At 43.0% G+C, this 27681-nt stretch overlaps 1 protein-coding gene across 1 annotated transcript in view; it reads right to left on the bottom strand.

Moving 5' to 3' along the window:
- The window catches only part of GRID2 (glutamate ionotropic receptor delta type subunit 2), a 2613212-nt gene that overhangs the window by 469875 nt on the left and 2115656 nt on the right, over nt 1-27681 (bottom strand). The gene's annotated exons all lie outside the window — the stretch shown is intronic.

Raw genomic sequence — 27681 nt, 5'->3', positions numbered from 1 at the left:
CAGATGCTTCATGACCGTCCCGGGGGGAGGGGGGCGGGAGTTTTTCTAGAAAGAAGCACCGCTCCAAGGGGCCGATATTGCAGCACTGCTGCAAAACCAGTCCCCATTGACAAACCCGGCCTTTGGCCCACCCGGTAAATGCCCGGTGCCCACTACGGCCAGTCTGGCCCTTGCAACCCCTATGGATTGTAAGCAAAAATATCTGGTAATTTGCTTTCAAATTATATATTCAACCTTATTTATGATAAAGAAATGTTGGTGGAGTACCTTTCCTCAAACTGCAAACCAAGGAGGTTGGACTTTCTCTCTATGCATGTCCACTCGGTGCAATATAGCTCTGACATTAAATCATTTTCCGGGCCTGCTTTTAGCTCCCAATCCTTCTCTGGAGATGCTTGGTTAGGGAGAATGTGAAATGAGGACTTATCACGCCACAGACACTTTGGTCCTCATTGCAGACAGGATGGTGTATGATCAGTAGAAGGAGGTGGTACTGTTGTGCTGGGAGATGCCACCACATTGAAGCTAGGTCTATGGTGAGTGTGCAAGTGGATAGGTGACCATTGAACAGATCTGCATGGGGTGTGTCTTCATGCAAATCACATTCACCCACAGCCCCGCCCACTACAAGTGCCGATTTGACTTTACAATAGGAAGACAATACTCCGCCAGTTATAGAGAAAAGGTGTTTTTTCTAGATCAGTTTGAGGTGAGAGCTATGGCTGCTACAGACTTACAGATAAATATACCAATGCATCAAAACATGTCAACGAAGTGAAAGGTTGGCTAATGGACCACATTTTTCTTTAGGGATCTTTTTTGGATGTAACAAGAATCCAAGTATCTGTCATGATAAAATATGTACCAGCACATGACCTTTTATTTGCTAGTGTGTGAAAGTATATCTCCCTAGCGATACGTATCACTATCAGGTAGAAGGGCAGGTGACTGATTTTAATATATTCATACACTACGGTGGATTTGCTATCTACGATCTGCACATCAAAGTGTCTCCATTATATAGTAGCCCAACAGTAATTTTTTTATTTTTATTTCTAATCTTGGGTGCAACCTCAGCGTCAAACACTCATCCACCTAGAGTGTTAACTCCTGGATACACAAAACGTGTCCCAGTTAAATACTAGTAACAAAGACACAGGAGCACACTATACAAATGTAACTATAATCCTCATATGTTTTGAATAGTTTCAACAACCATATCATCAGAAACAGTTCCACGTCAATCAATATCCACGTAGCTGTAGATTATTAAAAAATTATTTTTATTTCTTTATGGAATGCAGCAGCCAACGCGCGTTTCGCCCCGCCTGGGGCTTCCTCAAGGCGCACTTATATCGTAGATCACACACTGTCTAGTGGTTATTCCAAATTATTGTTTCCTCTCGAAAGGTTATCAGGAATCCAATGTACTTCAAATTGTAATCCGGTTCTCATTATATTATTCTTTTGTGGTTTGCATTGGTGTCCCATTAGTATCCAATACCACATTTTTATATCATATATATATATATAATTCAAAACTGGAACTTGGGAAATTACGCCACGAAATTTGAAGAATTACTTGATGGAACGTATCATGGCTCCATGAGGATATTAAAATTTGGTATTGGATACTAATTGTTTTTGAATAATCTACAGCTACGTGGATATTGATTGACGTGGAACTGTTTCTGATGATATGGTTGTTGAAACTATTCAAAACATATCAGGATTATAGTTACTTTTGTATAGTGTGCTCCTGTGTCTTTGTTACTTGACTGATTTTAATATATTATCACCCTTAACTTCAGACAGAGAATACAAGGCTATTTGTTAAAAGGGAACATTAGCTCTAGGCACCTCAATGAGGTTAAAATAAGAGGTTAAAATAAGACTCCAAGAGTCATTGGTCAGGGCTGGTCGAATTTGGTGGGAATCGCCTCTTTGCGTTATGCACGCTTGCTAATAATGCATGTTGACTGCACATTTTTGATCACGTTCGGGATAAGGCGTGCCAGTATAGGATTCTCCTGCTCTCACACACGAGTTCTACTTGATAATAACATAAATCGTATGGCACCACTGTTGTACCTTGGAAGTCACACAATTGCATGTCTATTGCTGCTCTCTTAACGCACGTCGTTTTATTGTTATCACATGTTGTGGCAGCTTATTTGGATGAATTGGCTTCTTTATGCCAGACTCTCAGGCATACAACTTGTTAAGACACATATTTAGTTCAGCTCTTACAGGTTCTCGAGGATTTTTGCGCTGGTTTTCACTGTGGTTCCAACAGAAGCACTTTTATGTTCACATGGCACTGATTTTTCATCAGTAACTGGCCATCACACTCTGGGTGGTGAGTTACCAAGGACTATTGTAAAGGTTGTTGCCTCATGACAGTTTTGTATGTTTTCTAGGGTTGAGGATATTTATAAAAGCTTTCCTATGGTTCTTATAGGCCCTCCCGAGACCTCTTGCGACCCCATTGATGGTGTCCTTGAAGCTTTTCCAGCCATAACAAAAGGGGATTTATTGACACTTTGCTCCAAGGTAAAGTCGGGCTCTCCTGCTGACCCTTTGAAGCCTGACCAATTAAAAAAATACTACCTGCTATCATACACTATTTGGAAATGGTGATCAATGGGTCCTTGAGTGCAGCGGTGGTGCCCAAGGCCTGGAAGCAGGCCAGGGTACTGCCGCTACTCAAGAAACCTTCCCTAGACCCCCATAAACTTGAAAGTTTTCGTCCCATTTCCCTGTTACCTTGGACTGCGAAGATCACTGAGGCCTATATTAATTCCCTTCTTACGGATTTTTTTACTGTAAATCATTGGTTTGATCCCTCTCAAAACGGTTTCCCGCCTGGCCACAGCACTGAGTCAGCGCTTCTGGCCTTGACTGAACATCTGTGGATGGCCTTAGACGCGGGGCAGACGTTGGCACTGATCCTTTTGGATCTCAGTGCCGCGTTTGACACTGTGTCTCATGTCATTTTGCTGAATCGTTTATCTGAGGCTGGAGTCACTGGTTTAGCTCTTAAGTGGCTGTCCTCCTTTCTTACTGATAGGACGTTTCAGGTGGTTGCTCCCCCTTTTGCTTCGGGCACCTTCCCTATTGGCCAAGGGGTCCCACAAGGCTCACCCCTGAGCCCCCTGCTCTTTAATCTCTATGTTCAACCTCTGGCGGATGTTACCAGGAGAAGAGGGCTGACCATGGTCTCTTATGCCGACGACACTCAGTTGGTGGTGGCTCTGTCGAGTGACCCCGGGCAGGATGGAAGGAAATTTTAGGGCGACCTCTCGGTGATCGCCGAGTGGATGACCGCCAACTGCCTTCAACTGAATACTAACAAGTCAGAGGTGTTGTTGGTGGGAGGGAACCATGACTGCTGGAGTGAGCGGTGGTGACCCAAGAGCTTAGGTACGGCTCCCATCCCTAAGCCTGTAGTGAAGAACTTTGGGGTTTGGATGGACAATTCACTTAATTTCCAGATTCAGACGAAAAAAGGTGAAAGGAACTAGTTTCGGTCTGTTGCGCAGGCTCAAATCTATTCTGGCCTTTTTTGATGCTACAACCAGGCAGGTCATTATTCAGGCCCTGATCTTGTCTAGGCTCGATTTTGCTTGCTCGCTGTATTTGGGAGCTAATAAATCCGAAATTCAAAGGCTACAGAGAGTCCAGAACGCGGCCGCAAGATCTCTTTTGGGCTTGCGCAGAACTTGTTCAGTGACTAGCGCTATTCGTCGCCTTCATTGGTTGCCTGTAGCCAGGCAAATTGAGTTTAAGGCATTGTGTATTGCCTTTAACATTCTGAAATTGGCATCCCCACAAATTCTGTCTGACCTTCTTTTACCTTACACTCCTACACGATCACTTCAATCTATGGGACAATGTTTGGTAGTGATCCCCCTGGTGAGAAGAGCCCGTGCAGGTGGATGCTCTTTTCGTAATAGAGCTGCCATCAGGTGGAACTCTTTGCCGGCCCACATTCATGGGCTTACTAATTATCTTCACTTTAGGAAAGCCATTAAGACATTCTTGTTCCCTTCCTTGTAGGCCTTCAGCGTTTTGTGCGTGCTGCTCTTTTGTTGCTTAGCGCTGGAACGCCTCTTAGCTGAGGCAGCTGTCGCGCTCTATAAACCTTATAACATACCATAACATAACATTTTCTCCTGATGAAGTACTGGTTGCCCGAAATGCATCGGAAGGAATGGAATCAAGGATTGACAATTGCCATACATAATTTCACTTGTTGATGTATTATTGCTTGCCATAACGTGAAAAGTGATCCTATGAGGATGAACAACAAATAAAGGTGATTTAAATCGGAACATTTCTAGTGTTATGTTGGAGTTTTGAAATCCCAAAAAACCCATGTTTGGGTTATTCTGCTGTGCCTAGGGGGACAGACCCTACCTAGGGAACGCTACTTGGATCCTCTACTGTGGGGAAATGTAAACACAAAAATTGCAATATATGTCTGGTGCACGTAGAATGAACTACCAGGGTTGATATCTAATCAGCCGTTATCGACACAGTCATTAACCATACGGTATCTGTGTCAACCTAGTGTTTTTAAAGAATTGGTAATATCAGATTTAGGAAGTCCACCAGATGCTCACCATAGATGTAGAAGTGACCTGAGTGCTTACAATGAAGGTCAGGACATCCATTACGAAACAAGCTAGGGTTTTATGTAGGCCACCAGCAGGAATTTTAAATCCAAGAGGACTAGGCCACACCATACTCTACATGCTTGTCTAGTGATGTGCGAACTACATTTCGCACTGGGAAAGCAAGGATCAAAAGAAACTGAAAATGTATCCATTGCTGTCACAACCTCGAGCAGCCTAAGCAAGCAAGGCAGTCATTGACTCAAAGATTATGAATACATTTAGTAGCAGAATAAATCTAAAGAAACGTATGTCGGGAATGAACCACCTAATTGTTGTGTTGGTATATTGACATTGCAGGAGGTGAACGATTGTTTGAATTAAAAGATTGCTGCACAGCACTATGGACCTTATGGAAATGCTATAATTTGGATACTAGAGTATTTCAAGTTTGTCTCTTATATTTGATGCATAAAGTACTAAGGGGCATATTATCAAGGACGGCGTTAAAATTATCGCCGGTTTAGCGGCAGAAAAATGCCGCTAAAGCGGCGATAATGGGCTTGATAATATGCCCTGGAGAATTCCAATAGAAGCCCATGTTCACACAAGAACATGGGCTTCTATTGGAATTCTCTGCGGCATATTATCAAGCCCATTATCGCCGCTTTAGCAGCAGTTTTCTGCCGCTAAATCGGCGATAATTGTTAACGCCGTTCTTGATAATATGCCCCTATATTCTTGAATATAAAATACATTTTAACTGCTATGGTATAAGCTCATGAACATAGTAGAAGGGCTATGTCATGCAGCTCTGATGAGAGACCCTCTGGTATGAGTGAAAATTGATGTACAGCGAGGGTGACGTTGCTGAAGTTTCTGAAAGGGGATGGGGAGAAGCCTAAGTAGGATAATAAAGCTCCTAGTGGGAACCAATTTGATAAGCAATTTATAACAGATTTGTGACATTTACACATATCTATGAATGTTCAGAGATTACTGGCATTCCAATAAGTATGCCATGGAAAATGCATAAATAAACGATTTTCAGTTCTACATATGGTAAACTATGCACATTCCAGAGGATTGTCTGTGTGATGGAGGGAGTGCCCAAGGCAAATATTTGTAACTCCTTTACTCCACAGAAAAAATATTTTTTATGTGAAGGAATTTGTTCCTCCATGACCCAAGGACTGTGTCAATTCCTTCCCCATAGTTACTCCAGCGGTTCACAGAAAAGGCTTTCCAGGCAGTGGGGACATTCAAAATATTTGTGAAGAATGCCAAGTGTATAGCATTGTGGGTTTCCAGCATTTTTCTACGGAGAAAAAGCACAGGAATCCTTCCTTTCCGTCTACTGTTTGGAGATTTGCTTCTTCGGACGATCCACAGAACTGTCAAATTATCAGGAGGAGGAAATGCAATTTTTGGGAAGATATTTTTACAGATCCTCGTCTGCAATCAGGCTCTGGACACTTCCACCTGTAGATCAAGGCCAGCTGAAACCTCTTTTAGTGTAATGGATTTACTCCTGCATTCATTGGGTACTCAACCAGAATTGATAGAATGAGTGGACAAGTCTGATTTGGAAATGGATGTTGGATGTAGCTCTCATCCAGTGGGTTTTGACTGGAGTCAGCACAAGACTAGGGAAATTATTTTTCATAGCAACTCTTTTAGCAATATAAGTGAACTTTGAGTACAGATCACTTTTTCATTCACTAATAACATCATGCAAAAATTAACAAAAGATTTCAAACAACCAAGTTTAACTATGTTTCTCAGTAAAACAAGTGTCAATAGAACACACCTCTGTCTCCATGTACCAATAGAAACCCAAACTCACTACAGACAAGAACAAAATTAGGATTATAAACTCATGTATCACAAATATACCAAGACTACAGAATCAAGGAGCCAGACTGTTCCTAAGTTCCCACGAATGTGACCCCCGATGTGGCCAGTTTCCAAAGCTCTGAACAGGTTTCCAGGAATAGCAAGAATCACATTCATGGTCCCTTGCATTGTCCTCAGGACCTACTGGACTAAAAGTCTCAAATATGTCCAGAAATTACAAAGTGCACCCCATCCTAGAAGTATTCATCATCATCCACCCACCTGTTCTAATACTGACTTCCAGGAGACAGAATTACAGAAGCAAATGCTTTGGTGTTCAGTGCCCAAGGTAGCAGCATGCCTTCAACCCCTCCTTGTGATCCATACAAAACCTTGTAGGATTCAGGAAAGTCGTAAAGACTGGGCTATTAGACCTGCCTTCTACTAGAGCTCCTCAAAGACCAAGCGTCACACTCAAAGCACATCAGTCAGGATCTCCACGCAACCGTTGGGACTCCAAACTCCCTTGCCTCTCGTTCCACCTCTTCCAGTCCTCTGGAATAACTAAAAAGTGGCACATAGAGCCTTAAAAAGTTCTCTAAGAGGTAATAGATAAATCTGCCCAAGTAGTTGATACAAAGCCTGTTTTTATAAAAGATTCAGTGTGTCTGTAGGAAGTAGGAGCTCATCTTTTGGTGGCAGGGCATGGATTGATGATGCCCTCTCCCATATAGTCAGTGCATTGATTGGATGCTAAGAACTACTGTCTTGCATCATTGGCACATTGCATTAGGAAAGCAAACAACAGCTGCTCTCTTTACAAGGCAGGTAGTCAATCAACACTTCGTTTCTCAATGTTTCTCAACAAGAAGAGAATTGGTCTCTACGGCCTAATAGGGTGAGGTGCTGGCCCATTTCAGAACTTGACAAGAAGCAGTTATGTATAGAAGTGAAACACTACATCTGGTGTTTTAAGATCACAGGATACACTTCCAGGCTTGGAAAAGTGAGTTTATTGAAGTAAAGGAGAACGACCCCCAGAAGCACCTTCTCAGCTCCACAGCCAAGCTTCACTGAGGATCCAACAATCTAGAATCCCCAGTGAACCCCGTTACTAGGAGACCAAGTGATTACATGAAAGATTGAATAAAGCAGCGGTACAAGCAAATGAGAAAATATAACATGGTGAAGTGGGATTGTGAAATTTTTCTAGGAATAGAAGTAAATAAACTGAGCTTAATTCACAAAGCCAAGATGCCTCCTACAAAACATTTACAACCATAATGGCAGCATTTACGCCTGCCACAGATCCACAAAAGGATACATAGGAGTCATACATGTATTTACCCTTGTACAAGTGTATTACACGACTGAATACAACTAAACAGGAATACAACCACATAAGGTGTAGGGAGTGAGCCAGTGGCATAGCAGGGGAGGGTGGGGCGGTACAACAGCTAGCTAGACCACTGGAGTGAGCAGATCAAGGAGCAGTTTGTTTTGTGAGTTGGTGCACACCCACAGCTTGGTGAGAAGTTGTAAACTCCACTCGGACTCTCTCCCACCCTGGGAACATTCGAAAATATGCTTCTGGAAAGGGCTGGAGTAAATCCCCTTTTCAGTGCTGGAAAGAGAATGGAACAGCCCTAAACTTTGTGTGGGTGCAGGGAAACAGGCCCCACCATGGAAAAAAAGAACGAAATGTGAAAAAGGACACAGTCACTGTCTGGCCCCAATACCGATGTATGCTGTGCTTACAATGCCACATTGTGGGAATATCAATGTGCAGCCGCGGTCCGTGGAGGGAGTTCCATGGGGCGGACAGGCGGGGTGGGGGAGGGGCAGGGTGGGGGGTACTAAACACCGGAATATGGATAATTGGAGGTAAGTAAACAATTAAATAAATAAAACTAATTTCGTAGCGCGCGCTGCATCGCATTTTGTGATGCAGCGCGCACGCTACGAAATTCCTTTTATTTATTTAATTGTTTACTTACCTCCATTTATCCATATTCCGGTGTTTAATACCCCCCACTCTGCCCTAACCCGCCCCGCCTTTCCGCCCCACGGAACTCCCTCCATGGACCGCGGCTGTCAATGTGTAAAAAAGTCACGTAACATTCCTAGGAGTGCACCACGGAATCTCTGATAGTTGCAGCCTTGGAGGTTTACTACTAAACATCTTTGTGAATTGCAAAAATTATTAAATCTACACTCATTTAAAGGAGTCCTCAATGAGTGCAAATTTAATACGTTTTTGGTGAATCACACTGATTAAACTGAAGTCGATATAATAAGAATAATCAAAAACAAGAATTTTTTGCCTATAGAAAAGAGTAAAAGTCTCACACTCTAATAAAACAACCAAAATCAACACAAAATTCTGTGGTCATATCAGGACCACGTAGGTTGGTGCAGAGAATAGCTGTTTGTCGATTTTTAAGACATTGCACTTAAAAGAAAATACATCTAACTCAGAAACTCATCGAATTAGCGCACGAGCTGCACCCAGCATAGCTCCAAAACAGCAAGCACTGATTGTCTCTCCGAGGGGCATATCAGCAATACCCGACGATAATTATCGCTCAGCGCTCTTAGCGAGAGGATAATTATCGCCGGCTAGCGTGGATTTTTATCGCTGAGATAGCGTGCTATTAGCAACGCTTATCTCCTCAGCGCTAAAAATCCTAGCGCTAACTGCCTAACGTGAGATTATCTCTGGAAACCCAGCGATAATCTCACGTAGTGTGGCGTTAGCTTGTTGATAGGGCCTCACAAACTTAGCCATGATATCCACCCTCCATAGGATATCATGGCTAAGTCAGTCCTGAAGCAGGCGTAAGGAAAGTAGCGATAAACAGGGGTTATCGCTACTTTTCCTGCCACTATGCTTCATAGCGTGGGGCTTGATGATAGGAGAAATTCGCTTAGTGGACATTTCTCCTTTCATGTTAGGTCAGGAACGCCCACTTTGCATCTCATTAGAGATGCAAAGCTGAGCGTTAGAAATCCCCATGCTAAAGCAAGGTTTAACGCGTTAGCGTGGCCTTGCTAATTAGGTAATAAATTATTGCCGCTTTTCGGCCTAAAACGACCGCAAAAGCGGCGATAATTTTTTATCGCCGCTTGTAAATATGCCCCCCTGTTTCTTATCTGTGCTCTCTATATTTCAAGCAACATACCCTTAAGCTTTCCCTAACCCAGCTCGAATGTTTGTTTTAAGATTAGGTAAGGCAGCAGTCTTATTTCACCACCTATTTCAGATTAAGAGGATACACTGGACTGCTGATAAAAATGCACTACATCTGGCTCTGAGGTGGAAATATCAGGGGGCTAATTTACAAGCCCCTTGCACTGCAGATGCCTCACTTTTTTTGATGCACTCGCGGCGCATTTTGGTGCTCCATATTTACACGGCCACGTAACGCTACCTTGCGTGGATTTTCGTGGCCTTGTAAATAGGACCCTTTTTCACCAGTACTCTGCGTGAAAGTGGCATGCCATGGGTGTTGATGCGGGTGTTCCCACGCAACACTCATGGATTCTGCCGCATTCCCAGATTTACCATGTTTTGTAAACCTGGAAATGCAGCAGAATCCTACGCCTGCCTGGGAGAGGCATAAGGAGGTGCAACGAGGAGAACTACTTTTATTTCCCCTCATTTTCTCCTCTTTCTATGTGTGCTGCAAAGAGGAAAACATCTCTCGTGATTGTTTTTGTGCAGGAAGGTATGCCTTCCTTGTCAAAAACAATAATCCCTGCAACACAGGCACCCGCAAGAGTGCCTGCGTTGGCCCATGGAAAACAATTGTGCACCAGTGTAGGGAAGAGCACAGGGATCCGTCATATTGTAAATATGACGCATCTCTGTGCTTTGAAAGTAACCCAGCACAGCGCATCCAAATGGCTTGCGGCACGGCGCTGCGTTACTTTCTTGTAAATAAGGCCCCACATTTTTAGTAACACGCTGAAGAATGAATGCAGAGAGCACATTTGGATTGGTGAACAGAACGAGGAAGTGTTTAGTCCTCGTGTGTATTAGATTGCATTTTTATTACAATAGGGTAGCGGTTTCATAGTAAACTCATGTAGGAGAAAAGGGTAGCATGATCAGAGTTGTGCTCACATTTTTATGTATTTCACTGGAAAGCTTGAGCTTGCCTCTAGATTTTTCTCACTTAAATTCTGCTATACATGAACGCACACGTGCTCAACATTCACTTCAGCCGTCGGCTGCAGTTAGACATATGGCAGGAAGCTGTCACTGTAAAACTATAGCAGCTGCGTGCCAAATTGTTTTCCGGGAATGTTCGGGGCAGCAAAGTTCAGATGGATCATCACATTTTGAAACTGCTGCCCACAGTATTTCTGAGTCTCTTTAGGGCTGTATCCTTCCATCCCTTAATGCTTCATTCACGCGAGAGAGACTTGGAGATTACAAATCTTAGTCCCCTGTGCCACTTTTATGTAAATTTAATATGTCATTACTGAACCATGCCAAAAAGGGGGGATAGTTATCCAGCGTGTGCTTATGAATGCCTATGTTTAAATCCTTGTCTACGTGTGTATGTGTGCGCACGTTTATGTGAGTCTGTGTGTTGACATGCATGTATGTGCTCTTCTGTGTTTTGTACATATGTGCCTGTGCAAGATCTTCTTTGGATCAGATATGCAGTGCTAACTTGATGTAAATGACTTGCTTTTTTTCAGACTGTGGGGCATACTTACAGACGAATGTCAGAACGCAGTGCTATGCCAAATTTGGCAACGCCACACCCCGATATTTTTCAAACGCAGGGATGAGCCGTATTCACAAGAATTCAGCACACCCCTGTGTTTCCACTAGCATTGGTGTAAAAAAAAGCTGCCTTGTGCCAGCGCAGGCACCCTGCCGCCATGTTGCAGGGGTGCCTGTGCTGCAGGGGCGATTTTGTATGTAAAGAAGGGACACCTTCCTGCACATAAACAATCAATAATGTGACGATTTGCTCTTTCTATGTGTGCTGCAGAATGCAGCTCTCTTTCTGCAACACACTTAGAAAGAGCAAAAACGAGGAGAAATTAATAATTTCTCATTGTATCACCACTCTAAGACCACTTATTCCCTGGCCTTAGTTTTTGGTGCTGCCCTAGCCTTGTAAATCTGGGGCAGCATAAAAAAGCAATGGGTGGTGTAGTGGAATGCGCCCTGCAACACCCAATGCGCGCCCCTTTGCCGCAGAGGACTGCGATGGAAAGGGGCATATTTAGAATTTGGTGTTAAGCCACGTTAAGTGGCTTTTTTGTGCCACCTTGTAAATATGGGGAATGCCGCTATATCATCGGAGCATCAAAACAAGTGATGCTCCATAGGGGGTTGTAAATATTCCTATATATTACGATTAGAATTTTGAAAAGATTTGTTTGTGCCTAAGCACGAATATACATTGAACAAGATGTTGTATTTTTGAGTGGCCCCTCAGAGGAATATTTCTCAGGATTTCTCTATAGGTACACTGGATGTTTTGTATGGTGACTAAAGTGGCATAATAGTCTGGTCGTCTGTTGATATCTTAATTTGGATAACCTCAATCTAGTATGGTGAAGGATTCCACTCTACATAAAAAGATCGATGAAGTCCCTTACCTGAAAAATGTCAACAATGGGGTTCCATGCAGGATCATCACTGGAAGTAGTAAATTACTCACCAAGGGCTTTAACAGCAATTGAGCAGACTGTGCTGGTTTGTGGCACAGCGCACTCTTAACTGAGTGCACCCTTTACAGACCAGGACAGTGCGCCCAATTACAGGTAAAATGTGCTCTCTGAGGCACAGATGCCAACTCGGATGTTTCACGCCTGTGAGGGGTACAGCGCATTAGTGAAACTCTGAGGGGTACAGCGCATTAGTGAAACTGTGAGGGGTACAGCGCATTAGTGAAACTGTGAGGGGTACAGCGCATTAGTGAAAGGTGGTGCCACAGTTTGAAACCAGGAGATTCCTTGGTGGCCCAGTGGACCCTCTCAAGTCATCTTGGGCGTGCTAACTGTGTAAATTGCAAGTTCAACGACATTCTCGCTTTTGCACTGAGCTACGCACCAATTCATGTGAGGCAACACCCTCTTAGTATCATTCAATTGTGATCCATATTACAGAAGGGGCCGCACAAGCGTCTGTGGGTCTTTATGTAATACTGGAGAGAACCGTGGGCACAAAAATGTGCCCAGACATATGCTGCTTCCCCAGGGCTCTTTGAGTGCCACGGCCCCAAATGCCCCCATTAAATGCAGCCTTGAGCAAACACTGATGCAGCCATCGGTTCCTATTCAGAAAGTCATGTAAATTTGTTTTAAGTGCATACTGTGGGCTTCACTACATAAATCATGGTATCTGAGTAAAGTGCACTTATTGCTATGTAGGTTTCCAGAGACCGTGTTTTGCTGTTACAGAACGGCTGCAATATTCCTGGCCTAATCTTAATTTTCCTGATATCACTGGAAGCCATGCTTTGGTAGTATTCAGCCGTATTGTGTTTTTACAGGTTTATGATGTTTTTAAGACGCTTGCAGTCTTCCTGTTCTGCTATTGATTGATTAGCAATGGTATGTATAGCTCATTTTGGGGAATAGACTTCTTATTGCTAATACTTTGCTTCACACAAGTACAACATACTCACGATTTATTCTGAAGAAGATCTTTGAGTCAAGCCCTGTCTATTCACACTTTTTTGCTCAGTCAGATTAGGAGCTTTTTGTCACTATTAGATGTATGTATGCACTTTACTATATGTATAAGCAATGGTAGGTAATGAATAATATTTATGTTATGGTTAGAGCCGATTTAATCCAGTGATTGGAGAATAAGAATAGTTGGATGGTACTATTCTGTACTTGCACTATGCACTTTATTATAATTTTAAGGATTTTTTATGAATATTATTCAATTTCATTGGAACTTCTCAAATCATCTTAATGCACTTTATTATATTTGGAAGGTACAGCTGTAATGAATATATCTAATTGCTAGTCTTTTTACGCATTTTTCGGCAACCTATCAATGAATTTTGGCTTTTTAAATATCTTGCATTCATCAATGAGGTTTAAAATGTTTGAAGGTTATTTGTTGTTGCTTTATATAACTTTCTATTTATGTACACCCCCCTTTTTTGAGATTTCTAATCATGAAAATAGTCCAATGCAGAATAAAGGCCTGTGTTTTCAGCAGTCGCTCAAGAGAAGCATCACGCCAATGGAGAACATTATGAAGGACAGGAGCCACATTTCTCAGCCTATGGACTTCGATAAAAGTGTGGGTGCTGTACTCTCAGCAAAGAGCTATGGAGAGGATTGTGGGGCAATGGGAATGTATGTTACATCTACAGGAAGCAACACAGGATTCTGTTAGACTGGCTATACATTTGTAATGTTTACATATTTTAATTTCCCATGTTACCCAGATTGACTGCTTCAAAAATTAATGCAATAATAGCTTACCATTTTCCAACATCTGGTTGGGATATAAAACTAATTTGTGGTTGTAGTCACGTGTTCTTCGATTTCTCATCAACACTCAGCGCCCACTACCTGGAAATAACCCTGCTGGGATTTCTGGCAGATTCAACCAGGCCCAACACTGATCCATCCTTGATGAGAGCTACCAAAAGAGCTGAATGATTTTGCCCCACTTAAATTAATACACTGGTAATTCTAAAAAAGAGATTTCCTCATTGGCATGAGAATGGATATGGAAGTGAAAGAATCACTGGCCCCAGTGCATGTTCGTGGTATGATAGCATACTTAGGTGCATAGGTGCACACCAGCCACAGTTAGAGTTGCTGAATGTCTGCCTCCAATAGGAAGGCAATTTTCAGTACTTTTGGAGAGCACATGAAGGGTCTGGTGAATGTTAGGGAACCTCACACACCAGCGTCGGTCAGCTATGAACTTCGTTTCCACGCTTCCAGGCTTGTCACGACATAACATGAAGCAGAAGCAACCCTAGCAAGGAAGCGGTGTGCACAAGTTGTAGTCAGGGCCGTACTAGCTGCAGCGGGCAGCGGGTGTTTTCCTGGTGAGCTGGAAGAATGGGGGCCAGCTTTGTTGCTGGAGGCTGGTCCTGCAGTGTTGCAATATCGGCCCCCTGTAACAAAAGCGACGCAGTGCCAAAGCGGCTGGCAGCAGTGATTCTCACTTGCACCCTCGCCCCCCAAGGCAATCCAGCTGAATTGCCAGGGCTGGTTTGTGTTCCCAGTCTGCCTTGGGCTGTAGCCATAAACATCAAAGTTGGTGGGCTCACCCAAAATCTTTTTTCAAGATTCCTTAACCTCAGCAACTCTCATGTCATTGTTGGCGGCTCCAGGACCAACTAAAACATGGAATTTGACAATAGCGACATCAATATCCAGGGCAAGTTATGTGAGATCCTCCTCAGTGATGAGGCTGTTTCGAAAGGAGCTTATTTTTCCCCCAGGTGAGGCATGTGTTTCGATGAATTAGGAAAGCAATTGGCAGATATCTGTTTCATCATGACTTTCACAATGAGTCAGTTCTCCTCAATGTTTCTTTTGCAGAGGATCTAAATTGCATAGTGTTTCTGGACCTGCAAACGTTGTGGAAATAGCCTTTCATGCCACATGCATTGGATTCATCTTGGACTGCAAGACACCTTAGTGTATGAGGATGAGGACACTCACAGAGGGGGCAGACTTTGCTTGAGTTGTCCTTCAACCACATGTAAGTGCCAGTGTCATTTGAGGGAATTTCAAAAGCAATGTCCTCAGTGCAGTGCCAGCACTGTAAATCAGATGTCAGTTCTTCCATTACTCAAGAGCAGCGCTTAATGTGAGCCAGTGGTTGCAAGTGGGGCCCCCTGGCACCCTTTTTGGGGACTGACATTTAGTTTTTCCCAGGAGACTGAGATCTAGAGCAAGAACGAGAAAAACACATAAGAGGGAATAGAAGGATGAAGAGAAAGTCGTCAAAACAGTAAGAAAGAGAGAAAGTAAGTATGAAAAAGAAACTGCAAGAGTGAACTAAAGAGACAGGAAGAGTCTGGTCATGTATTAAAGAGTCATGAGGTGGAATCAAGACTACGCAGCCTTTATATTTAGCGCCCCGGCCTTCGATTGCGACAGCCACTGGCTTGTAAGCAAAACTTTGTGCCCGCAAATATTCTTTCTCAAATTAAGTACTGCTCATCAGTGACACTTCTGACGTCAACGCATATCTCAAAATGCTTGGTCCACCACACCCATCTCGGACTCAGACTATGGTATTCATTCATGTCAAATGACTATGGAATGCCCAGCACCAAGCATACATTTTCATTTGACTTTTCAGAGTGAGGGGTATACCCTGGCAGAGAAACCTTACTCAAGATAGTAAAGATTTCACTCAAGATTACTCAAGGATTTGCAGATTTCACACTCCCGTCCTCCAGCTTCTACTCTGTGCTCAGAAGAATGAGGGCAGCGCCACCAGTGTCGTTGATGCATCAAAGTTGGATCATGTGATGATATTGCAGACTTCCAAAGAGTTACATTTGATTCTTAAATTATGCCACAAACAGCTCAAGAATCTCTAACAGAGTAATGACTATCAAAGAGATGCTTATGCTCTCGCTGATCAAACCGAGGAAGCATCATCCCTACAGTCACAGGCTAGATGGTAGATTATTTTACACAGGAGAGAGTGAGAGAAGCAGCTCAGTTGCAATCTCCCAGGTACTATAATATCACAAAAGGCAACTGCTGTTTTCTGTTCTCCTTGAAGAGATATACAGATTTTCGAGCTTAGTTTTTTATCAGGGGATCCCAAACAAATGATTTGTCATAATACATAACCACTCTGGGTGTTGGAATATCCAAAGATATTGGAGAAGACGCCTCACTCACTGATAGTGACATGCTTCTTCATTGGCGTCTTTCCACACCCAGGTAAGATGGTACTACCTGGGAGGACTCAACCAAAGGTGTTATGGGAGTTCTTATATAAAGTATCGACTGGTTATGCAGGGAACCAGATGGGTGATATAATAAAAATACCTACAGGTATACCCCCACTCTGTGCTTAATTCCTAGGGTACCTGGGGTATAAGATAAAATCGTGAAATCAATGGGGTTCTTTTGAATTCAATTTATTCAAATATACCCTCTTTAAAATGCCAACATGTTTCGGCCCTCAACATAAGCCCTTCCGGGTCTGGGGCCTTCTTCAGGGCTAGAATGTCTACTCCTCGGTGTCCCTGCTTTATGTTTAGCAATTTATTAATGCAAAAAAAGAATGAGGCCTATTGCACTCAATATATTCCTTATTCAGCCAGTAGTTTTTCTAGAGGGAAAGGAACCAAAAATATTTGGACCAATTAATTTGTATAGGGGGATCTCGCATAAGTAAATTGTACATATACTGTTATCATCCGTGACTTGTTCAGTACACTTAAGCAGAGTGATTTCAGTGATAATTATCTATGGACTATTAATCCACCAGTGCTGCTACCTTAAAATTATTTGTTTCCCATTGTGATCTCTGTAATTGTGCTAGGACAATTAAAAAGATTAAGACAGAAGGTGTAAGTCATTATTTTCTTATTTTTTACTGAATCTATTGAACAGTTGACTGCCAAATCTTTGTATACTGCCCATCATACGTGTTGCTCTTCAGAAGGACATGATCTGTGGTGAACAAACTTGTGACCCAAGCAAAACATATAAAAATGGTTCCGATCTAGGTGTTATTTCATGCTGGATAGTGCATAGTAACATTATCATTGACTGTTCTAACCTACTGTATGGTGCTACTAAACACCATGCGGGTCTTGTGAGCTATTGTGCCGTCTTGTAGTCACACACTGAAAAAGGAAGAATAAATGAACCCTCTCACCTAGTGAGCCTTGGTAGTAGTATCTTTGTGTGTATTCATTATTCAGTAGGACTATCCGATCTATTTACCCCTTAGGATCTCGTGCTTATTGTGTCACCTAAAGTTCCGCTTAAACCTCTTTATTATTGTTCAAACAACGGAAAACTATGGTACATATATCGTTTCCTTGATGGCGTCTCTGCCGTAATTGTGTCTATGGCGTCCGTTTTTATTGTTATTATTTCAACCATTCTGTAGTATACTGTAGAGGTTAGGTATCTTCATCAACCTTGTTGTGTTATCATACTTTTGACAGGTTAAAAACTCGGGTGACCACATTATGATTGTATTGGCACCCATCTACGTGTGAACATACCGCACTCACACACATTGTCAGACTCTAGTTACTGTACGCTACTACACAGGAACAGAGATGCTAGCTCCCGAATCCACCCCGACAGCAACCTAGAGCTTATTGTAACAAGTCTCTAGAGAGGCTTTCATGGGGGAAGTGGGAACGTGTATAAAATAACAAAAGAGAAGAGACTGTTCTGGCTGGTTTCTTCAATAGTCCGTCCTGCAGACTTCTGTTGTTGATGAGGTAAACCTGTAGACAAGAGTCAATGTTATAATAAACCCTTTTGTCCTTAAACCTGTCTAAATTCCTTAAAACCCTGTTATCTTGCTTCCTTACCCTGCTAATCCCAGAACACAGCTCCTCTTCTATTTCTATGTAGTCTTTTCTGTATGTGCTCTTTTATTCCTTAACTGAATTCTTTATCTGCAATAGAAAGACAACTTTAACCAAAATGTTTATCCTCTTCGTGCTACTCTTTCTCCCTGTGTATTTTACTTACTTCTCTATTTTCTGTTACTCTCTTCTATTCTAATCTTCCTTGCTGTCAGCCTCTATTTGCAGTTTCTTTCTTTTTAGCACACTGTCTTTAAGGTCTTTTCCTATTGGTAATTAATCATCTGTTTATAATGTATTTTCTCTTCTTTTCCTTTTAGGTTTTATCTTATAGCTCTCGGTTTCCCAGATACCAACTGACATCTTTTATCTCTCTGGTGAGTATTTCTTCTCTTGTTTTTTAACTATTTACACCTTGCTCATGTTGCTCTAACCTGTAATTCTAACAACCACTTCTTTGTTACAGGTCTTGCCGATTCAGCACTTGACTTCTGTGCTGGGTTACAGAAATGCCGTTTTCTTCACAGTAAGTTAGTTTTACTTATTTGTTATCAGCTAATGTATTTCCATTCACAGATTGTAAAAATACGCTTTTGATAACTTAGCTTTGTTTTCTTCTTCTTTTTCAGATGCTCCGGTACGACGCTGCTTCGTCTCTCTCTCTCTCCACGGTACTAACGCCTCAGAACACGGAGACCTGTCGCTCTCCTCACAACCGCTAAACTTCTTTGAACTCGGGTTCGCGGACTCGTAACCAACAGACTCCTGAATGCCTTTCTCTGCCCTTACAATGATATTCTCTCAAAAAAAAAAACACTGAGTTTTTCGTTATCGCACTCTGAAGTACGCTCCTGACTCCTTAGAATTCTCAGTGAAGTGCGCAGTTCACAAGCAGCGTGAGCCTCACCTGGAGTTCCAGTGCGTTCTCTACTAGACACTAGAACGCTAACCGCTACTCGGTTCCGGTGGCCTTTTTAGGTGCCATTTCTGAGTTAGCTCCATCCATGTATCTTCCACAGCACGGGGAGTGAAGGCTTTGACCTTTCGATGCGCTAGTAAACCTATCTGTAACCTTGGAGTTCTGACAGTACCCTCCAACAAGGTAGGTTCTCTCCTCTGGGGTTTAGTTGGAAATCGTCGGTGAAAGGCCTTAACTAATCTTGGAGCATGGACATCCTCATCTCGTTCCCAAGATCTCTCCTCAGGCCCATAACCCCTCCAGTCCACCAAATTGTATAGCTCCCCTTTTTGCATCTTGGAGTCTAGAATTTCTTTGACTTCAAATTCTGTACCAGTCTCTAGTTGAAGAGGCTTTGGTGGCAGATCTTTTCGTACGTTTTCTGGAGCCTTCCTTAACAGAGATATGTGGAAAACTGGGTGTATTCTCAACTTTGGTGGTAATTGAATTCGGTAAGCCACCGGATTTATTTTCTCCTCTACTAGATAAGGACCAATAAATCTCGGTTGGAACTTCCGATTTCCTTTTAGTCTCAAATTCTTGGTACTTAACCAAACCTTATCTCCTATTTCCAAAGGAGGCGCTACTCGTCTCTTTCTGTCGGCATAAGTCTTACACTTTTCTTTAGCTAGTTTAAGATTTTCAATTGCAGTCTTATGCACCTGTTCTAACTGTGTTACAATCTCCTCCACCGCTGGAACTGAGATTTCTGTTTGCCTGAGGGTTGAGTTTGGATGTCTTCCATAATTCATAAAGAAGGGGGAAAACCCGGTGGAAACATTTTTTGCATTATTATGGGCAAACTCTGCAGCCCATAAATAGTCCGACCAATTTCCTTCTTGTTTCAAAAGAAACAATCTCAAATACTGTTCAAGTTCTTGATTCACCCTCTCGGTTTGACCGTCAGTTTCTTGGTGATAACTTGTGGAAAAACAGACTTCTGTACCCAAACCTTCCATGAAAGATTTCCAAAAGTGGGAAATAAACTGTGGGTCTCTATCAGTGATTACTATTTTAGGGACCCCATGTATTTTCACTATTTGAACACTAAAATGAGTCGCCAACTGCTTAGCCGTTGGCACTCCCTTCAGAGCTGTGAAATGAGCCATTTTAGAAAGGGAATCTACCACTACTAAGATGGTATTGAAGCCCTGGCTAAGGGGTAAGTCAGTAATGAGGTCTAATGTGCCAAGGATAAGGTGGAGTGGGCAAAGGCATAAGTAAACCTTTAGGGGCCTGCCTTTCGGATTTTCCCTGAGCGCAAATCTCGCAAGTCTTGACATACTGCTCTATGCTCTTCGACATTTCAGGCCACCAGTAGTGTCGCTGGATCCGTTCTCTGGTCTTTGCCTCCCCCTTATGTCCTGCCAACTTCGCATCATGGCATTCCTTGATGACCTGTTGCTGCAACTCTTTAGTGGGAATATACAGGGCTCCTTGGTAGTAGGGCAACTGATTACGGACTTCCCTTCCTTCCTTCTTCACCCACTCTTCCAAGGTCTTTTCATCCATTGCGTCTGAGATGTCATGTTCTAGATCAATTGAAGTAATCGCTCCAATAATTATTTCACTTGGGATAATGGATTGATTTCCTAGAGGTGTCTTTTGATTTTCCGTGTCAATCCTGGACAAGGCATCTGCTTTCCCGTTCTGGGCTCCTGGCCGAAAAGTGATGACGAAATCATACTCAGCAAAGTATAGCGACCATCGCAATTGTCTTGGTGTTAGGGTTCTGGCTGTCTTCAGAAATTTAAAATTTCTGTGGTCAGTCTATACCGTAACTTGATGCTGTGCCCCCATTAAGTGATGCCTCCAATCCTTGAATGCGTCTTTTATGGCCACTAGCTCCTTCTCTGTGATTGTATATTTTATTTCCGCCGGGGTTAATTTTCTTGATCTATAGGCGACTGGATGCAACTGCTTCTTTAGCTTACTTCGTTGGGACAAAACTCCTCCCACGGCCTGGTCTGAGGCATCAGTCTCCACATAAAAAGGTTCAGTCGGATCCGCATGCTGCAGAATTGGGGCTGACGTAAAACTTTCTTTTAGAGATCGGAAAGCTTCTTCAGCTACTGTTGTCCATTCAAATTTGAGCCCTTTCTTTAATAAACGGGTGAGTGGTAAAATCTTATGTGAAAATTCGCTAATGAATCTCCGGTAAAAATTGGCAAAGCCAATAAAGCTTTGTACTTCTTTGACGCTCTCAGGGGACTTCCAGTTTATTACTGCTTCGATCTTTTTGCGGTCCATAAGAATGCCTATTGGTGAAATTACAAAACCCAAAAATTCAACCTGGGAGACACTGACAGCACACTTCTCTAGTTTTACAAACAGTCTGTTTTCTCTCAACTTCTGTAAAACCCCTCTAACCTGATCCTGATGTTTTTCCTTGTCCTCAGAGTAGATAAGGATGTCATCAATGTACACTATCGCACACTGGTCGATGAATTCCTTTAATACATCGTTAATGAAGTGTTGGAAAGCTGCTGGAGCGTTACTTAGCCCATAGGGCATAACCTGATATTCAAATAGGCCGAATCTCGTTCTAAAAGCTGTCTTCCACTCATCGCCCTCCTTCATTCTTACCAGATGATACGCTCCTCTCAAATCCAACTTTGTGTAATTGTTGCTCCTTTCACTTGATCTAACAAAACAGATATCAATGGCAATGGATAATGGTTTTTCTTTGTAATCTTATTGATGGCCCTGTAGTCGATGCACGTCCTCAAATCCCCTTCTTTCTTCGGCACAAAAAATAGGGGCGAGGAGACTGGGGACTGCGAGGGATGAATGAAGCCGTTTGCTAGATACTTATCCAAATATTCCCTTAGGTGACGGTGCTCTCTGTCCGTAAGGGCATACACACAACTACAAGGTAGATTTGAACCTGGTTCAATCTCAATTTTACACTCATAAGGTCTGTGTGGTGGTAATTGTTCAGCTTCCACTTCGTTGAATACATCTTCAAAATCTTGATATTCCTCTGGTATGTCTTGTACATGGATTACACAAATTGATTCCCCAGTCTGACACAGCGAATGTGCAGGGTTAACCTCTTGCTCCATTTGCTGACCTCCAAAACAATTTCCTAAACAATAATCTGATTCCATCTTAATGGCTCTGGTACTCCAGTTGATTGTTGGGTTATGTTCAGTAAACCAGGGAAGTCCAAGGATCAATTGGAATTGGGGGGCATCGATCAAGTTAAACTGGATCTTCTCCTCATGTCCGTCATTCGAGATTAGATGTATTAGTTCCGTGTGGCTGACTATTGGACCTGAGGACAGATTGGTTCCATCCACTGCTCTAACGGGCTCACTTTTTGACTTTTTGATGGCCTCGATTCCCACCTTGCTTGCAAACCTTAAGTCACAAAAATTACCGGTGGCTCCCGAGTCGATTATCACTGAGACTCCAATCAGCGTCACCTGTCGGAATCTGATTTCCATCGATAAAATTAGATGTGGCGCTGCAGACTGTAGAGTATTGGCCACTCTATGTTCTTTTGGAGTCTGATCTAAAATCGCATCCACCTGTTCAACTCCTCCAACAGATGGTGCCTTTAGTTTTCCTTCGGCTTGAAACTTCCCTTGGGTTTCTTTGGACAAGCACGCACAAAATGGCCTCCCAATCCACAGTACATACAAAGATTGCTGGCTGTTCTTTTTTCCTTCTCTTCTTTGGAAAGAGGACCCCGTATAGTACCAATCTGCATAGGTTCTATGCTCTGCTGACCTTCATAACTTCGTCCTCCTTCCGACCTGACTCGATCAAATCTTGGAACCACCGACTTGAATTCTTTTCTTTTTTCACCTTTTCTTTCCCCTTGACAGAAATCGATTTCCAACACCAAGTCTATCAACGCTGAGATTTCTGTGGGTCTATTGGGTATTCCAGCCAATGCATCTTTTAACTCATCCTTTAAACAACAATAGAACACCGCCGCACTCTTACTCTCAGGCCAGTTGGTTTCCACCACTAGTTTATTGATTTGAGCCAAATAAGAGACCACATCGCTATTCCCCTGTTTCAGGTCAAGTAGCTCATTGTCTACGGCTTGGGATATCCGCCATCTGTCAAATATTCGAAGAAACTCTTCTTTGAAGTTCTTGTAATTCCGCAATATGGGATCGTCCTTCGAAATCAGAGGCAAAGACCAGGATGCTGCATCCCCACTTAAGTATGATAACACGAAGGCTACTCGAGATTACGCATCAGGAAAAATGGAAGGGCGGCACATGAAATGTAACGAACACTGCGTAATGAATATTTGAGCCTTCTGTGGATCCCCACTAAAACGCTCTGGTGCCGCTAATGGAATGACGGGTGAGAGGGAGTGAATCACCTGAGTAGTCATACTATTAGTCCCTTCTGGTAATGGGGCTTGAGCGTCCGACCCAGAACCAAAAGGTTGTCTAAACCTTTGCGCCAATTCTGCGGTCTCTTTTCTAGAGTTTACTACTTCTACTCTAAGGCTGTGGTTTTCCTCTCGGACTGAACTTAACTCTTTTTGTATGGTATCTAATATGGTTCCTAACCCTTGTAAGTCTATTCCCTCAGCCATCTCTGTTCGGGTGTAAAATGCAACTTGGGCACTTCACTCTGTCAGACTCTAGTTACTGTACGCTACTACACAGGAACAGAGATGCTAGCTCCCGAATCCACCCCGACAGCAACCTAGAGCTTATTGTAACAAGTCTCTAGAAAGGCTTTCATGGGGGAAGTGGGAAAGTGTATAAAATAACAAAAGAGAAGAGACTGTTCTGGCTGGTTTCTTCAGTAGTCCGTCCTGCAGACTTCTGTTGTTGATGAGATAAACCTGTAGACAAGAGTCAATTTTATCATAAACCCTTTTGTCCTTAAACCTGTCTAAATTCCTTAAAACCCTGTTACCTCGCTTCCTTACCCTGCTAATCCCAGAACACAGGTCCTCTTCTATTTCTATGTAGTCTTTTCTGTGTGTGCTCTTTTATTCCTTAACTGAATTCTTTGTCTGCAATAGAAAGACAACTTTAACCAAAATGTTTATCCTCTTCGTGCTACTCTTTCTCCCTGTGTATTTTACTTACTTCTCTATTTTCTGTTACTCTCTTCTATTCTAATCTTCATTGCTGTCAGCCTCTATTTGCAGTTTCTTTCTTTTTAGCACACTGTCTTTAAGGTCTTTTCCTATTGGTAATTAATCATCTGTTTATAATGTATTTTCTCTTCTTTTCCTTTTAGGTTTTATCTTATAGCTCTCGGTTTCCCAGATACCAACTGACATCTTTTATCTCTCTGGTGAGTATTTCTTCTCTTGTTTTCTAACTATTTACACCTTGCTCATGTTGCTCTAACCTGTAATTCTAACAACCACTTCTTTGTTACAGGTCTTGCCGATTCAGCACTTGACTTCTGTGCTGGGTTACAGAAATGCCGTTTTCTTCACAGTAAGTTAGTTTTACTTATTTGTTATCAGCTAATGTATTTCCATTCACAGATTGTAAAAATACGCTTTTGATAACTTAGCTTCGTTTTCTTCTTCTTTTGCAGATGCTCCGGTACGACGCTGCTTCGTCTCTCTCTCTCTCTCCACGGTACTAACGCCTCAGAACACGGAGACCTGTCGCTCTTCTCACAACCGTTAAACTTCTTTGAACTCGGGTTCGCGGACTCGTAACCAACAGACTCCTGAATGCCTTTCTCTGCCCTTACAATGATATTCTCTCAAAAAAACAAAACACTATGAGTTTTTCGTTATCACACTCTGAAGTACGCTCCTGACTCCCTGGAATTCTCGGTGAAGTGCGCAGTTCACAAGCAGCGCGAGCCTCACCTGGAGTTCCAGCGCGTTCTCTACTAGACACTAGAACGCTAACCGCTACTCGGTTCCGGTGGCCTTTTTAGGTGCCATTTCCGAGTTAGCTCCATCCATGTATCTTCCACAGCACGGGGAGTGAAGGCTTTGACCTTTAGATGCGCTAGTAAACCTATCTGTAACCTTGGAGTTCTGACACACATAATCTACTTTAATCGTATCCTTAATACGAGTACACCTATGTTGTTTCTGTGGTGGGTGTTACTACACCCCTCGAGTTATTTAGAAACAATGATAATCATGAAACGAGTCAGATTTTGGAAAAAAGGCGCCCCCTTATGTGTTAATTTTTCATTTAATCTTTGAATTTCCCAGTACACAGAATGGAAGCACGCCCATGACCAGCCGCGGCCCGAGTAGGTAATAGTGGTGGGGCCGGTTTAGGTGGGGAATTCAACAGACGACCACGAGGGGAAATTAAATAAATAAATAATTTCCCCTCGTGGTCGTCGTCTGTCAAAATTCCCTCCACCCGGCCCCACCGACCCACTGCTCTTACCTGCACGGGGCCCGGCTGCCCATGACGCACTACTCACTAACCTCTGTATTCACTGCTTCCAGCTGTAGGATGCCCCAGCCTCGGTGTGAGGGCCTGCGGTGAGCTTACAACAGGGATACCACCTGCAGAGCATTGCTTCTTAGAACTAGTATATGTGTAGGGTCAACATATTTATGTCTGAATAGAAACAGGTTTCTGTAAAATAGAAAATACCCTTTTCACACAAACCAATGTCTTTCTATAGAAATAAGCCAATCAGCTTGATCAACTTATTAATAATCCCTTCAGAGCAGTTTCCATAAGCCAACAACTGATAGGATGGTATGTCACTGATTACAGACAACTTGGGGCAGTCCTAGAGGTGTAATGCGATCAGAGATGCTAGCATTTTGACCAGAAATGGCAGGAGTCTTTGTTAACACCACAACGATTCAATGAAAGGCGGGGTGGTGACAGTGGTGCCATTTCCACCCCCCCACACACACTTCAGGAACCAAGACAAAGTTGCCCCAGTTCAATAGCAGTATGGCCCCGAGGGAGCCTGCCTTACTGCGATCCTAAAACATAGAGAAAAGACTAGGTTCCTGCCCTGTTGACTTCAGGAAAAAAGGGGCCACTCAGCGCAAAATAAATGACGTCTTATAATGGGGTTTTGCTTTTTTGACAGTACCACCATTTTCTGTGATGTGTCCTTGCTCTAGGTCAGAAAAACATTCACTCACACACAAGCGAACTATTTGTAGTTCCCTCTCGCATGATGCCCTCACTCACTCCTTTCCACTGGTAAAGTCCTATCACCACTGCAAGGCCAGTATGTGTTTTTTAACCGGAATTTTGAGCCCCACATATACTGAGTGGCTGCCAGTACGTTTTGTTTCTTTTGAATTTTGAGCCTAATATTGATGTAGGCATTGCTATATTTTAGGAAGGAAATGTTTACGAGGAAATGCAGCCGAATTTTGCTAAGTGGAAGACGTGCAGGAAAATTAACTGGCGTGCATAAAGATCCATGGTTTGGGCCAAAAACTTAATTTTCCATATAATTGTGCTTGACGTCTGCATTTTTTTTAAATTACATAGGTCACGGGTGTAACTACTTTGGTTTAACCCTGAATCATGAATTCCAACAAGTTTAACTGGATACATCGTTTAGGAGAGTGCTTTAAGCAATTGTTTCTCAAATCAAAGTCCCTGAGAGACATGTACCAGCAATAATGCTTTAAACAGTAAAAACTGCTATGTATTGCTGATTGATGTGGTCACATCATACTATATCATCAGTGACAATGTGTCCACATAAAAGGTGGCTATTGTGTGGGGGCAATTAATGCTGCTTAGTGTATTTATTTGCATTGTGGGCTTATTAATGCTTGCTAACAATTTGCATCATTAATGCTTTTTACTGTGTGGGGCCACAAATGCTCATTAACCCCTTGGCTGCGGCAGGAATTTTGCCGCAGCGCTGGGGGGGGGGGTTTGGCGGCACTACGGTGGCGCCGTGCTCATGACGGAACCACTCCGTCATGAGTCACGGTTGAGCTGTGCTCATGACGGAGTGGTTCCGTCATGACTCCGCCCACGGTGCTAATTGCCCGCACAGGCGGGGAATTAGCGCCGCGAGGGGCGGAGCGGCCGCCAACGGCCGCAGCATGACGGAACCACTCCGTCATGAGCACACGGCACCCGTGGCTCATGATGGAGTGGTTCCGTCATGAGCAGGGAAGGGGTTAATATGTGTGGCAAACAATGTAAGGCTAATAAACCTTGTGACTGTGTAGGAGCATCGTGCTCATTCTTGTGTGATGTTATTAATGTTTAATCACTGACTTGCGGCTGGGCCCTGTGACTAACCCTGTGAGTGACCAAACCCCAGCATTGCAAGGCTGAAACCAACCCCCCTTTTTCGGCTTTCGTTGTGTGCCGAATAGAGTTGACTGCAGGCCCTGCTGGTGGCCAACACCCTGCTGCTGGTCAACCCCACACAGTTAGGCAACAACCCCATGGACACTCAACCCATATTTTAAGTTTTCTTTTTTTTATTCCTTTGCGGTGCTGTCACACAAATGGCACTTCAATGTACTCTGGGACAGTCCAAACAAAGGGGCATATTATCAAGCCAGGCGATAAAATTATCGCCGCTTTAGCGGCAGTAAACTGCCGCTAGAACGGCGATAATGGGTTTGATAATATGCTCTTTGGAATTCCAATTGAAGCCCATGTTAAATGTGAAGGACGTCTAACATGGGCTTCAATTGGAATTCCATAGAGCATATTATCAAGCCCATTATCGCCGTTTTAGCGGCAGTTTTGTGCCGCTAAAGCGGCGATAATTGTATTTCCTGGCTTGATAATGTGCCCCGTAGCTTTTTAATGCTTGCATAGTC

Source organism: Triturus cristatus, chromosome 2_2, assembly GCF_964204655.1.
Source record: "Triturus cristatus chromosome 2_2, aTriCri1.1, whole genome shotgun sequence".
In the NCBI taxonomy this organism is placed as follows: Eukaryota; Metazoa; Chordata; class Amphibia; order Caudata; family Salamandridae; genus Triturus; species Triturus cristatus.
The sequence above is the reverse complement of the archived record's forward strand: the minus strand, read 5'-3'. Positions and strand labels throughout refer to the sequence as shown.